The sequence below is a fragment of the Pelodiscus sinensis genome, chromosome 3 (genome assembly GCF_049634645.1).
Source record: "Pelodiscus sinensis isolate JC-2024 chromosome 3, ASM4963464v1, whole genome shotgun sequence".
NCBI lineage: Eukaryota > Metazoa > Chordata > Testudines > Trionychidae > Pelodiscus > Pelodiscus sinensis.
The window spans coordinates 3,077,600-3,087,443 of record NC_134713.1 but is presented as its reverse complement, the minus strand read 5'-3'; the positions used below and the strand labels follow the sequence as shown (position 1 = coordinate 3,087,443).

General features: G+C 60.6%; 2 long non-coding RNA genes across 2 annotated transcripts; one reads left to right on the top strand and one right to left on the bottom strand.

Moving 5' to 3' along the window:
• Positions 1-3,710: 3,710 nt before the first annotated feature.
• On the bottom strand, positions 3,711-5,164 carry LOC112546033 (uncharacterized). Its single transcript, XR_003089646.2, has 2 exons — positions 4,866-5,164; positions 3,711-3,944 (listed from the first exon to the last, which is right to left on the bottom strand). It is a non-coding gene; the product is annotated as an uncharacterized LOC112546033 (long non-coding RNA).
• Positions 5,165-6,892: 1,728 nt separating this feature from the next.
• Positions 6,893-9,023, top strand: LOC142827543 (uncharacterized). Its single transcript, XR_012902211.1, has 2 exons — positions 6,893-7,400; positions 8,791-9,023. It is a non-coding gene; the product is annotated as an uncharacterized LOC142827543 (long non-coding RNA).
• Positions 9,024-9,844: the final 821 nt, after the last annotated feature.

Here is a 9,844-nt window from a genome sequence, read left to right as displayed (position 1 = left end):
TGCCCCCTGCCTCATCTCTTCCCCTGAGACCTGCCCCTGCCCCGCCTCTTCCCCTGAGACCTGGCCCCTGCCCCATCTCTTCCCCTGAGACCTGCCCCCTGCCTCATCTCTTCCCCTGAGACCTGCCCCCTGCCCCATCTCTTCCCCTGAGACCTGCCCCCTGCCCCATCTCTTCCCCTGAGACCTGCCCCCTGCCCCATCTCTTCCCCTGAGACCTGCCCCCTGCCCCATCTCTTCCCCTGAGACCTGCCCCCTACCCCATCTCTTCCCCTGAGACCTGCCCCCTGCCCCATCTCTTCCCCTGAGACCTGCCCCCAGCCTCATCTCTTCCCCTGAGACCTGCCCCCTGCCTCATCTCTTCCCCTGAGACCTGCCCCCTACCCCGCCTCTTCCCCTGAGACCTGCCCCCTGCCTCATCTCTTCCCCTGAGACCTGCCCCCTACCCCGCCTCTTCCCCTGAGACCTGCCGCCTGCCCCATCTCTTCCCCTGAGACCTGCCCCCTACCCCATCTCTTCCCCTGAGACCTGCCCCCTGCCCCATCTCTTCCCCTGAGACCTGCCCCCTACCCCATCTCTTCCCCTGAGACCTGCCCCCTGCCCCGCCTCTTCCCCTGAGACCTGCCCCCTACCCCATCTCTTCCCCTGAGACCTGCCCCCTGCCTCATCTCTTCCCCTGAGACCTGCCCCCTGCCCCATCTCTTCCCCTGAGACCTGCCCCCTACCTCATCTCTTCCCCTGAGACCTGCCCCCTGCCTCATCTCTTCCCCTGAGACCTGCCCCCTGCCCCGCCTCTTCCCCTGAGACCTGCCCCCTGCCTCATCTCTTCCCCTGAGACCTGCCCCCTGCCCCATCTCTTCCCCTGAGACCTGCCCCCTACCCCATCTCTTCCCCTGAGACCTGCCCCCTGCCTCATCTCTTCCCCTGAGACCTGCCCCCTACCCCATCTCTTCCCCTGAGACCTGCCCCCTGCCTCATCTCTTCCCCTGAGACCTGCCCCCTGACCCATCTCTTCCCCTGAGACCCTGCCCCGCCTCTTTCTCTGAGGCCCTAACCCCTGCCCCACCACTTTTCATAGACTCATGGACCACGAGAACTGGATGGGAACTTGAGAGGTCATTGAGTCCAGTCCCCTGCCGTCACTGCAGGAGCAAATACTGTCTAGACCAGGGGTTCCCAACCTGGGGTACGTGTACCCCCAGGGGGTACGAGAAGCTTGTCAAGGGGGTACGGGAAATATTTGGTAAATAACTAGATTCTCCTAATTGAAATATTTCAAAAGTAGTTGTGTTAGTGAAAAAAGTTCTGGATTCTGGAGTCTAGAATTTATTTCCTTTCCTATTTTTTACTAAAGGTTTACTAAAAGCCAAGCGGGTACGGGGACCGAAAAAAGTTGGGAACCCCTGCTCTAGACCATCCCTGATAGACATTTATCTAACCTGTTCTAAAGTATGTCCGGAAATGGAGATTCCACAACCTCCCTAGGCAATGTATTCCAGTATTTCACCATCCGGACAGGCAGGAAGTTTTTCCTAAAGTCCAACCTAAACCTCCCTAGCTGCAGTTTAAGCCCATTGCTTCCTGTCCTGTCCTCAGAGGCCAAGGGGAACAATTTCTGTCTCTCCTCCTAGTAACACCCTTTTAGATACTGTACCGGGAAACCACTCTCATGCCCCCTCTCGGTTCTCTTTTCCAAACTAGACAAGCCCAATTCTTTCAGTCTCCCCTCATAGCTCATGTTCTCTGGGCCCTGCCTTTTCTCCTGGGGCCTGGACCCTGACCCACCTCTTCCAGTTAGCCTCCTGTTAGCTCCTCTCCCCCACTCAACTCATGCACAGCCCCGAGGGACTTGCAACCTCCAGCCGCAGCAGACTGGTGGTGGGACAAGTAAAGACGAGCACAGCGGCCACTCAAGAACAGCCAGGAAGCCCAGGGCAAGCTCAAATGCAGCCCTCCTGCATGGCAGCCCCGTGCCCCCTCTGTGCTGCCCCCCAGCCACCCCTTTCCTGCCCGCTTGAGCTCTCCCCACCCCACAGCTGCCTGAGAGCACAGCGGCCAATGGTGGCAGAGTGAACAGCAGAAATTGGGAGCCCATTTCTAAGGGGGTTCACGTACCAGGGGTGGTGCCTGCTCCTGGCCGCCTGGGCATTAGCTTGGCCAGGGCTGGTCTTCACCCATCGTCTCTCATGTGTGTGGCCCCTCCTGCTCCTGGACCTGCAGCCTCCTCGTTAGCACTCGGCCCTCTGGCTGGGTCGCCCGACACGACCCCTTCTGGGGCCAGGCAGCAACGTGTTTCCCTGGCCCACTGACCCAGGCTGGCCACTGCCTGGCCTGGGCCACGACCTCCGTGGCTGGTAGGGACCCAGGACCAGCCTCTCCTCTGGGTTCCCGCTCAGGGCCCTGCGGTCGGCTGCCAAAGGCTGCAGAGCCCGACCGTGCTGATTTGTCCCGGAGCCTTCGCCTACCTCCCTGGCTTCCCCCACTTGTGGGGCTGACCCACTGTGGCCACAAGGGGGTAAATCATGCTGGGGGGAGCGGGGAGGCCTGTGCAGAGCCCCAGCCAATCAGGGAGAGACTCAAAGGGAGCCAATCAGAGGACGGCTTGCGGGGGCAGCCCAGTATATAAGGAGTTGCTCAGCAGAGCAGAGCTGGGTGCTGGCCTGCGTGGGGCAGGATGGTTCCCTGAGAGAAGCACATTGGACAGAGCGGGGCTGGGCAGGCTCAGGGGAGCTGAGAGGGGGCTCCATACGGCTAGTTGCAGGCTGGGCCGGCCTGGATACAGGGGTTGAGAAGGGGCGGGGGCCCAGGGAGTGTGAACAGCAAAGGGGGAGCCCAGGAGGGCAGGACAAGGCTGTTGCCAGAGGGTCTGGGAGCCCCCCACACTTCCCCCAACCACTCTCAGTCAGGCTGACACGGACGGCAGCCTGGCCCTGAGTTAGGGGCTGTGGCCGGCCATGGTGGCAGGGAAGGACTGAGGGCTACAGATACCCCTGGCAGGGGGCGAGAATCGAGAGGCGGGCGTGGCTGGAGGGGGCTGGAGCCCAGGGAGCAACGTGGGCCCAATTGTGGGGATGGCAGGGCAGAGAGTGACAGTAAAGGCCTGAATGGCCTGCGGAGACTGAACTCTGCCTGGCCTCCAGAGGAAAATGGTCAGAACTGAGGTGGGGCAGGCAGCATGGGGCTGTGCCTAGACTGGCACTGTTCTGGCAGAAACATTTGTCACTCAGGTGTGTGAAAAAATACCCCACTGACTAACACACGATTTAGCAATGAAAAGGACCAGTCTGGAAAGCCCTCCATTGCTGGCAGCCACGCGTCTCTGGCAGAACCTCTGGCCCCTCGTCGGGCCGGTTTTATCCCGTGGCGGGAGAGCTCTCCCCCGGCGATAACGGGGCTGCACTGCTCACCCGGCAACAGCGCGGCCGCAGTGGCCCTGCCGTGTGGCTGTGAGCGGCGCGGTGCAGACGGGGCCTTCGGGGGCTTCTCCTCCCACAGCCCCTGCCCACCCAGCGCCTTCCCCCCGCACCACGTCCCTGCGCAGACGCGAGGGCAGGGAGGGGCCAGTTGCTTTTCTCTCTCCTGAGCCGTTTTGCAGCCTCGGCTCTGAGGTGACCGGCCCTTCCCGGGGCCCTCGGGGACAGGCCTGTTCACAGCCCCTCGGGCCGCTCTGCACGACGGCCCCACACACGAGTGACCCACACGGCACACGCCAAGGCCAGGCCTGCTCTCGTTTAATGGGGGGAGGGAACGACATTTCTGTGGGGAGTCGGGGACCCGCTGCCGCGGCTGCTCCTGGTCCAGGGCGGGTGGATCCCTCCAGGCTCATTTCCACTTTGTGAGGGGGAGGCAGCAGTAGGACTTGGGGCAGTCGTACGTGTAGGTCTCATACTCGTATTTGCCGCATTTCCAGTCGCAGCGACCAGCACAGCCCTTCTTCTGCCCTAGGCCTGCGCCAGACAGAGAGTCCGGGGTTAGGTTGCTCACAGATCAATAGAGTTGCCAACTTTCTGACTACAAAAAAGTGAACAGTCTTTGCCCCGCCTTTGCCCCGCCCTTTCCCAAAGCCCCTCCCCAGCCCTGGCTCAGCTTCAAGGCTCCGCCCTGATCGCTCCATCCCCCTTCTGTCCAGCAGGGGGAGTGACCTCTGGGGTGGGCAAGGGTGATGGGTATATGGTGGGGCTGCAGGCTGGTGGGTGGGGCCTAGGGGTACCGAGTGTGGCAGGAGGTTTGGATTGGGACAGAGGGGTGGGGTGCTGGAGGGGATGAGGGATCTGGCGGAGGTGGGGCCAGAGATGAGGGATATGGGCACCGGAGGGGCTCTTGGCTGGGGATGAGGGGGTGTGAGGTACAGGAGGGGCTCTGAGCTCGGGATGAGATGTTTGGGGTGATGGAGGGGGCCTTGAGGCTCAAACATGGAGGTTAAGGGGTGAGAGGAGGCTGTGGGCAGAGCTCACCTCAAGTAGCTCCCAGAAACAGCTAGCATTTCCCTGCTCAGTGTGGACCCAGGTGTGTAACGTGAGGGTCACAGCCGGGGGGAGCGCTGGCCCCAGGGTCTGAGCTCAGGGGGCTGGCGAGAGGGTGGAATTCTCTGCCCGTCCTTACGGGAAATCTCCCGACTCGGAATCCCCGAGCGACTCACTAGACGGGAACCCAGAGAGCCAGATGCTCAGGACTGTCTCAGCAGCGGCTCATCTAAACACGCCCAGACAAGTGGACACCCACGTGGTGCTCACAGTGGTCCTGGCTCAGACTGTCCCCAGAACATGCCCCCCCCCACCAGACACTGCCGGGGAGCCTGAGTCCTTCCTGTTACCCGCCGATCCCCCTCCTCCGTCCCTATTCCCGCCCCTCCCAGAGCGACCGCTCACCTGGAGCAGCCAAGGAGACCAGCACGAGAACAGCAAACACCAGGTGGAGGATCCTCATGGCTGGAGGGGCTGGGGTCTCAGCAGGGCTGCAGAGCAGAGGAGCAGAGAGGGAGGCTGGAGGCCGGTGAGGTGCTGGGCTGGGGATCCCGGTATTTCTAGAGAGTTTGTTGGCAGAGAGCAGGGGCTGGGGGAGGAGCATGAACTCTCTGATCTCCACGTGTGCGTTGGTCCCTGCAATGTCGCTCTGGCCCCGTGGGCCGCTCCCAGTGATGCAAACCCCCCACGTTCTCAGGGCCCTTTGGTCCCTGCCCCTCCCTCTGCCATGAAACCTGCCTGGTCCCTTCCCCCGGCATCCCGAGGTGGGTGGAGTTTACCTGGAACACGTGCAGCTCCCCAGATTTAGAGGGAGTTTGACACCTTGGCTTTACACCTGGGTTTCTAAGTAAACACAAAGCGCTGATCCAGGGAGGGAGCCCTTTGAACTGAGTCTGTGAGTCAGAGGGACCTGATGGAGACTTGTAATTCTGAACATCATGGGTCGGAGCCCAGCATCACACAGGCAGGTGCCTTTTCGTCTTCTCATCTCTGCGTAACAGAGACTTGAGCAGCCCACTTGTCACACCTTCCAGAGGGGCAGCTGTGTGAGTCTGGGTCAGCAAAAACAATGAGGAGACCCAGCGCACCTTAGAGACTAACCGTTGTATTGAGGCATAAGCATTTATAGAAAGTATCTGATGAAAGGCTCTGGCCAGCCCCAGCTCCTCTGAGTCCCTTCTGAAAACCAGAGCAGTTCCATGGAGGTGTCTCTGTGTGGATTTAGGAGCCTGACAGCAGGCCCCTGCCTGCCAGAAACCTGGCCCCAGATTCTACCAGGAAGGACTGAACAAGGATGAACTTGTCTCGGGGCTGGTCTTTCTGGTTTTAGGGATGTCTCTGCTTCGGGGTAAATAAGATGTGCTGCCCTTTCAGCCGCTCTCTCCCCAAATCGCCCAAAGTACGCCGTAAATGTTCCAGCAGCCCCATTGACGGACGTATTGGGGTGTACATTTTCATGGGGAGCTGCTGACAAAAGGAGCTGCTGCCCACAAAAGATTCTGCTCTAATAAATGAAGCTGAGATTGGCATCGTCTCCGCACGGGGAGATCAGTGGCAGAAATCTTCCTGTTTACTTCCCTTCCCCCTCACTCATCCATCGAATGAGCAGAGCCAAGAACTCATGCACGAAGCTTTGTTCACTGTGTGGAAGATGCACCAGGTTCTATTTGCTTTTGAGAAGCAGGGCACCGAGTCACTGTGTTCCACTACTACTAGCGTGCGTAGTACTTGGGGAGATACAATATGCTAAGTAAGAGCAGCCTGTAGTTCTTGGGGACCCAACTGGAAGTGGTCTCAGGGAAACCCCAGTGACCCGAAGGGTAAGTCTACACTACATTGTGTTTTTGGAAAAAGAGCGTTCCAAAAAATCTTGAATTATGGCCACACTGCAATGGCGTTTTTTTGGGGTGCGTTGTTAAGTGCTAAGGATTTACACTGTAATGATGGCTGCATTGGTGCAAGCTGGTACTTGGAGGAGATCTCTCTACAGAGCTGTGGCTAACAACAGACAGCACAGCCCCTGGGGAGCTGGGCTCAGGCGTGGGCTGACAAAGGAACGTGGGGCTACATTTCTGACCTGCCTGGTAGCATGAATGTCCAGTTACACATGGGGTGCACAGAGCCAGCCTGCTAACCCGGGGGACAGGAGACAGGTTGCAGCAGGGTCGAGAAACTTTCTCTGCCCTACAAAGACAAGGGGATCTGAACCAGCAATCAAACCAACTGAGTGCAAAGAATCTGTAAGTCTCTAAGGTGCCCTAGGTCTCCATGCTGTTTTGCTGAACCAGACTCACACAACTGTCCCTCTGGAAGGTGTGACAAGTGGGTTGCTCAAGTCTCTGTTACACAGAGATGAGAAGATGAAAAGGCACCTGCCTGTGTGATGCTGGGCTCCGACCCATGATGTTCAGAATTACAAGTCTCCATCATGTCCCTCTGACTCACAGACTCAGTTCAAAGGGCTCCCACTGACGCCTTCCATAGATCAGCCCTTTGTGTTCAGTGAGAAAACAAGGTGTCCTTGGTCACTTTCCCACTTACTCTGGGGAGCTGCACGTGTTCCAGGTAAACTCCACCCACCTCGGGATGCCGGGGGAAGGGACCAGGCAGGTTTCATGGCAGAGGGAGGGGCAGGGACCAAAGGGCCCTGAGAACGTGGGGGGTTGGCATCACTGGGAGCGGCCCACTGGGCCAGAGCGACATTGCAGGGACCAACGCACACGTGGAGATCAGAGAGTTCATGCTCCTCCCCCAGCCCCTGCTCTCTGCCAACAAACTCTCTAGAAATACCGGGATCCCCAGCCCAGCACCTCACCGGCCTCCAGCCTCCCTCTCTGCTCCTCTGCTCTGCAGCCCTGCTGAGACCCCAGCCCCCTCCAGCCATGAGGATCCTCCACCTGGTGTTTGCTGTTCTCCTGCTGGTCTCCTTGGCTGCTCCAGGTGAGCGGTCGCTCTGGGAGGGGCGGGAATAGGGACGGAGGAGGGGGATCGGCGGGTAACAGGAAGGACTCAGGCTCCCCGGCAGTGTCTGGTGGGGGGGCATGTTCTGGGGACAGTCTGAGCCAGGACCACTGTGAGCACCACGTGGGTGTCCACTTGTCTGGGCGTGTTTAGATGAGCCGTGGCTGAGACAGTCCTGAGCATCTGGCTCTCTGGGTCCCTGTCTCTGGGAACCTGTCACTCCCCGCGCCATGGAAATTCTTCCCCTATTGCCCTCAGTGGAGTTCGACTGACTCTCCCCGTGAGCCTTGAGGAAGAAGGTTTTCAATTATCGCAATTACACGTCTAATCTCCCCGTGCCCAGCAGGGTCTGTGCAAACGGCAGGAGCTGGGTTTTGACGCCCCATGAGGCTGTGCAGGGCCAGGCTCTGTCAGCGCCTCCTCAGCTGCCAGCCTCTCTGCCCGCCGCAGTCTTTGTGCCTCATTTCCCCAGCGGCTCCTTTCTCTCCTCCACCAACCGCCACGTCCCTTCCTCCCTCCCCTACATCCCCCTTATCCCCTTCCCTCCAGCCAGCCCCTCCCACGTTTCTCTGCGCTCTCCCCGTCCCTCTGTGCACCTCTCAGCACCCGCTCTCTCTCCTGCCCCCCACCTGGCCTGGCCCTTCGCAGCCTCCCTCCTTTCCCCTCCACGGCCTGGTCCTCCCCCTAAAACCTCTCCCCTGCCTCCCTTTTACACCTTGTCTCCACCACCCAGCTCCTCTCCCTCCCTCTCACTGCTCCCCTCTCAGCCGGCCCCTCTGGGCTACTCCCCACCCCTTCCCTCTGCCTCTTCTCTCTTGCCAACAGCATCTTCCCTTGTTCTCCCCACCCCATGCTGCCTACTGCCAGCCGGCCTAGGGCTCCCACACAGCCACCTGTGGCCACTGACAGCCTCCTAGGGAGCCACCGTCTGAAATCAAGGAATGGGGGAAACCCATTTTCCTTTTCCCGCTATTCCCCTCCCTTATAAATGACTCTGGGGTCCCTCATAAACATGAGGCGGGAGCTGGTTGGAGCTCTGGGATCTGTGGGGGCAGGTGTCACTGGGGGGGGGCTCTCCAGGGGACACTAACCGAGTGGAGGCCGATCCCTCAGGAAGGGGAAGGCAGCCCCCACCGCGCTGAGCCGCCCTTCCCCTCTAGGGCAAGAAACGGCCCCTCAGCTGCCCCGTCGGTCTGACCCCTTGGGACGGGCCATGGATAGGAGTGTCCGGGAACCGGGGTGACGCTGTCAGGGCCAGCCCCCCGTCCGTGCTGTGTGAGAACCGCGGGAGGAGGGCGGGGGGGCATGGTGGGCAGGGCCTGTGGGCACAGCTCCTGTCTCTAACCCGGACTCTCTGTGTCTGGCGCAGGCCTAGGGCAGAAGAAGGGCTGTGCTGGTCGCTGCGACTGGAAATGCGGCAAATACGAGTATGAGACCTACACGTACGACTGCCCCAAGTCCTACTGCTGCCTCCCCCTCAAAAAGTGGAAATGAGCCCGGAGGGATCCACCCGCCCTGGACCAGGAGCAGCCGCGGCAGCGGGTCCCCGACTCCCCACAGAAATGTCGTTCCCTCCCCCCATTAAACGAGAGCAGGCCTGGCCTTGGCGTGTGCCGTGTGGGTCACTCGTGTGTGGGGCCGTCGTGCAGAGCGGCCCAAGGGGCTGTGAACAGGCCTGTCCCCGAGGGCCCAGGGAAGGGCCGGTCACCTCGGAGCCGAGGCTGCAAAACGGCTCAGGAGAGAGAAAAGCAACTGGCCCCTCCCTGCCCTCGCGTCTGCGCAGGGACGTGGTGCGGGGTGAAGGGGCTGGGTGGGCAGGGGCTGTGGGAGGAGAAGCCCCCGAAGGCCCCGTCTGCACCGCGCCGCTCACAGCCACACGGCAGGGCCACTGCGGCCGCGCTGTTGCCGGGTGAGCAGTGCAGCCCCGTTATCGCCGGGGGAGAGCTCTCCCGCCACGGGATAAAACCGGCCCGACGAGGGGCCAGAGTTCACGCCACAGAGGGGCTGGTTCCACTGCTGTAGGGCTGAGCAGACCAGTGCTTCTCATCGCCACAATGTTTCTCACTCACGGGGCGTTTTTATCAGACCCCGGAGTGACAAATGCTTTAGCCAGGAAAGTGCCAGTGTGGACACAGCCTGACACTGCCCACCCCGGCCCAGTGTACCTCATATCTGACATGGGGGCATTTCCTATGGGGACGGGCAGAGTTCAGTCTCCGTGGCCCACTCAGGCCTTCGCTGCCCTGCTGGGACCCACAGGAAAGTTGCCAGTTGGGTTGTGGGGGGACAGACCAGGACAGCTCCGGGACAGGCTTCCCCCATCCTTCTCCTCCCACCCTCCGCAACGTGCTTCTAGTCTCCTCCCAGTCTGTGGGCCCTGCCTGAGGAGTCCCAGGCCCTGTGTGAGCCTCCCCGCCCCACTG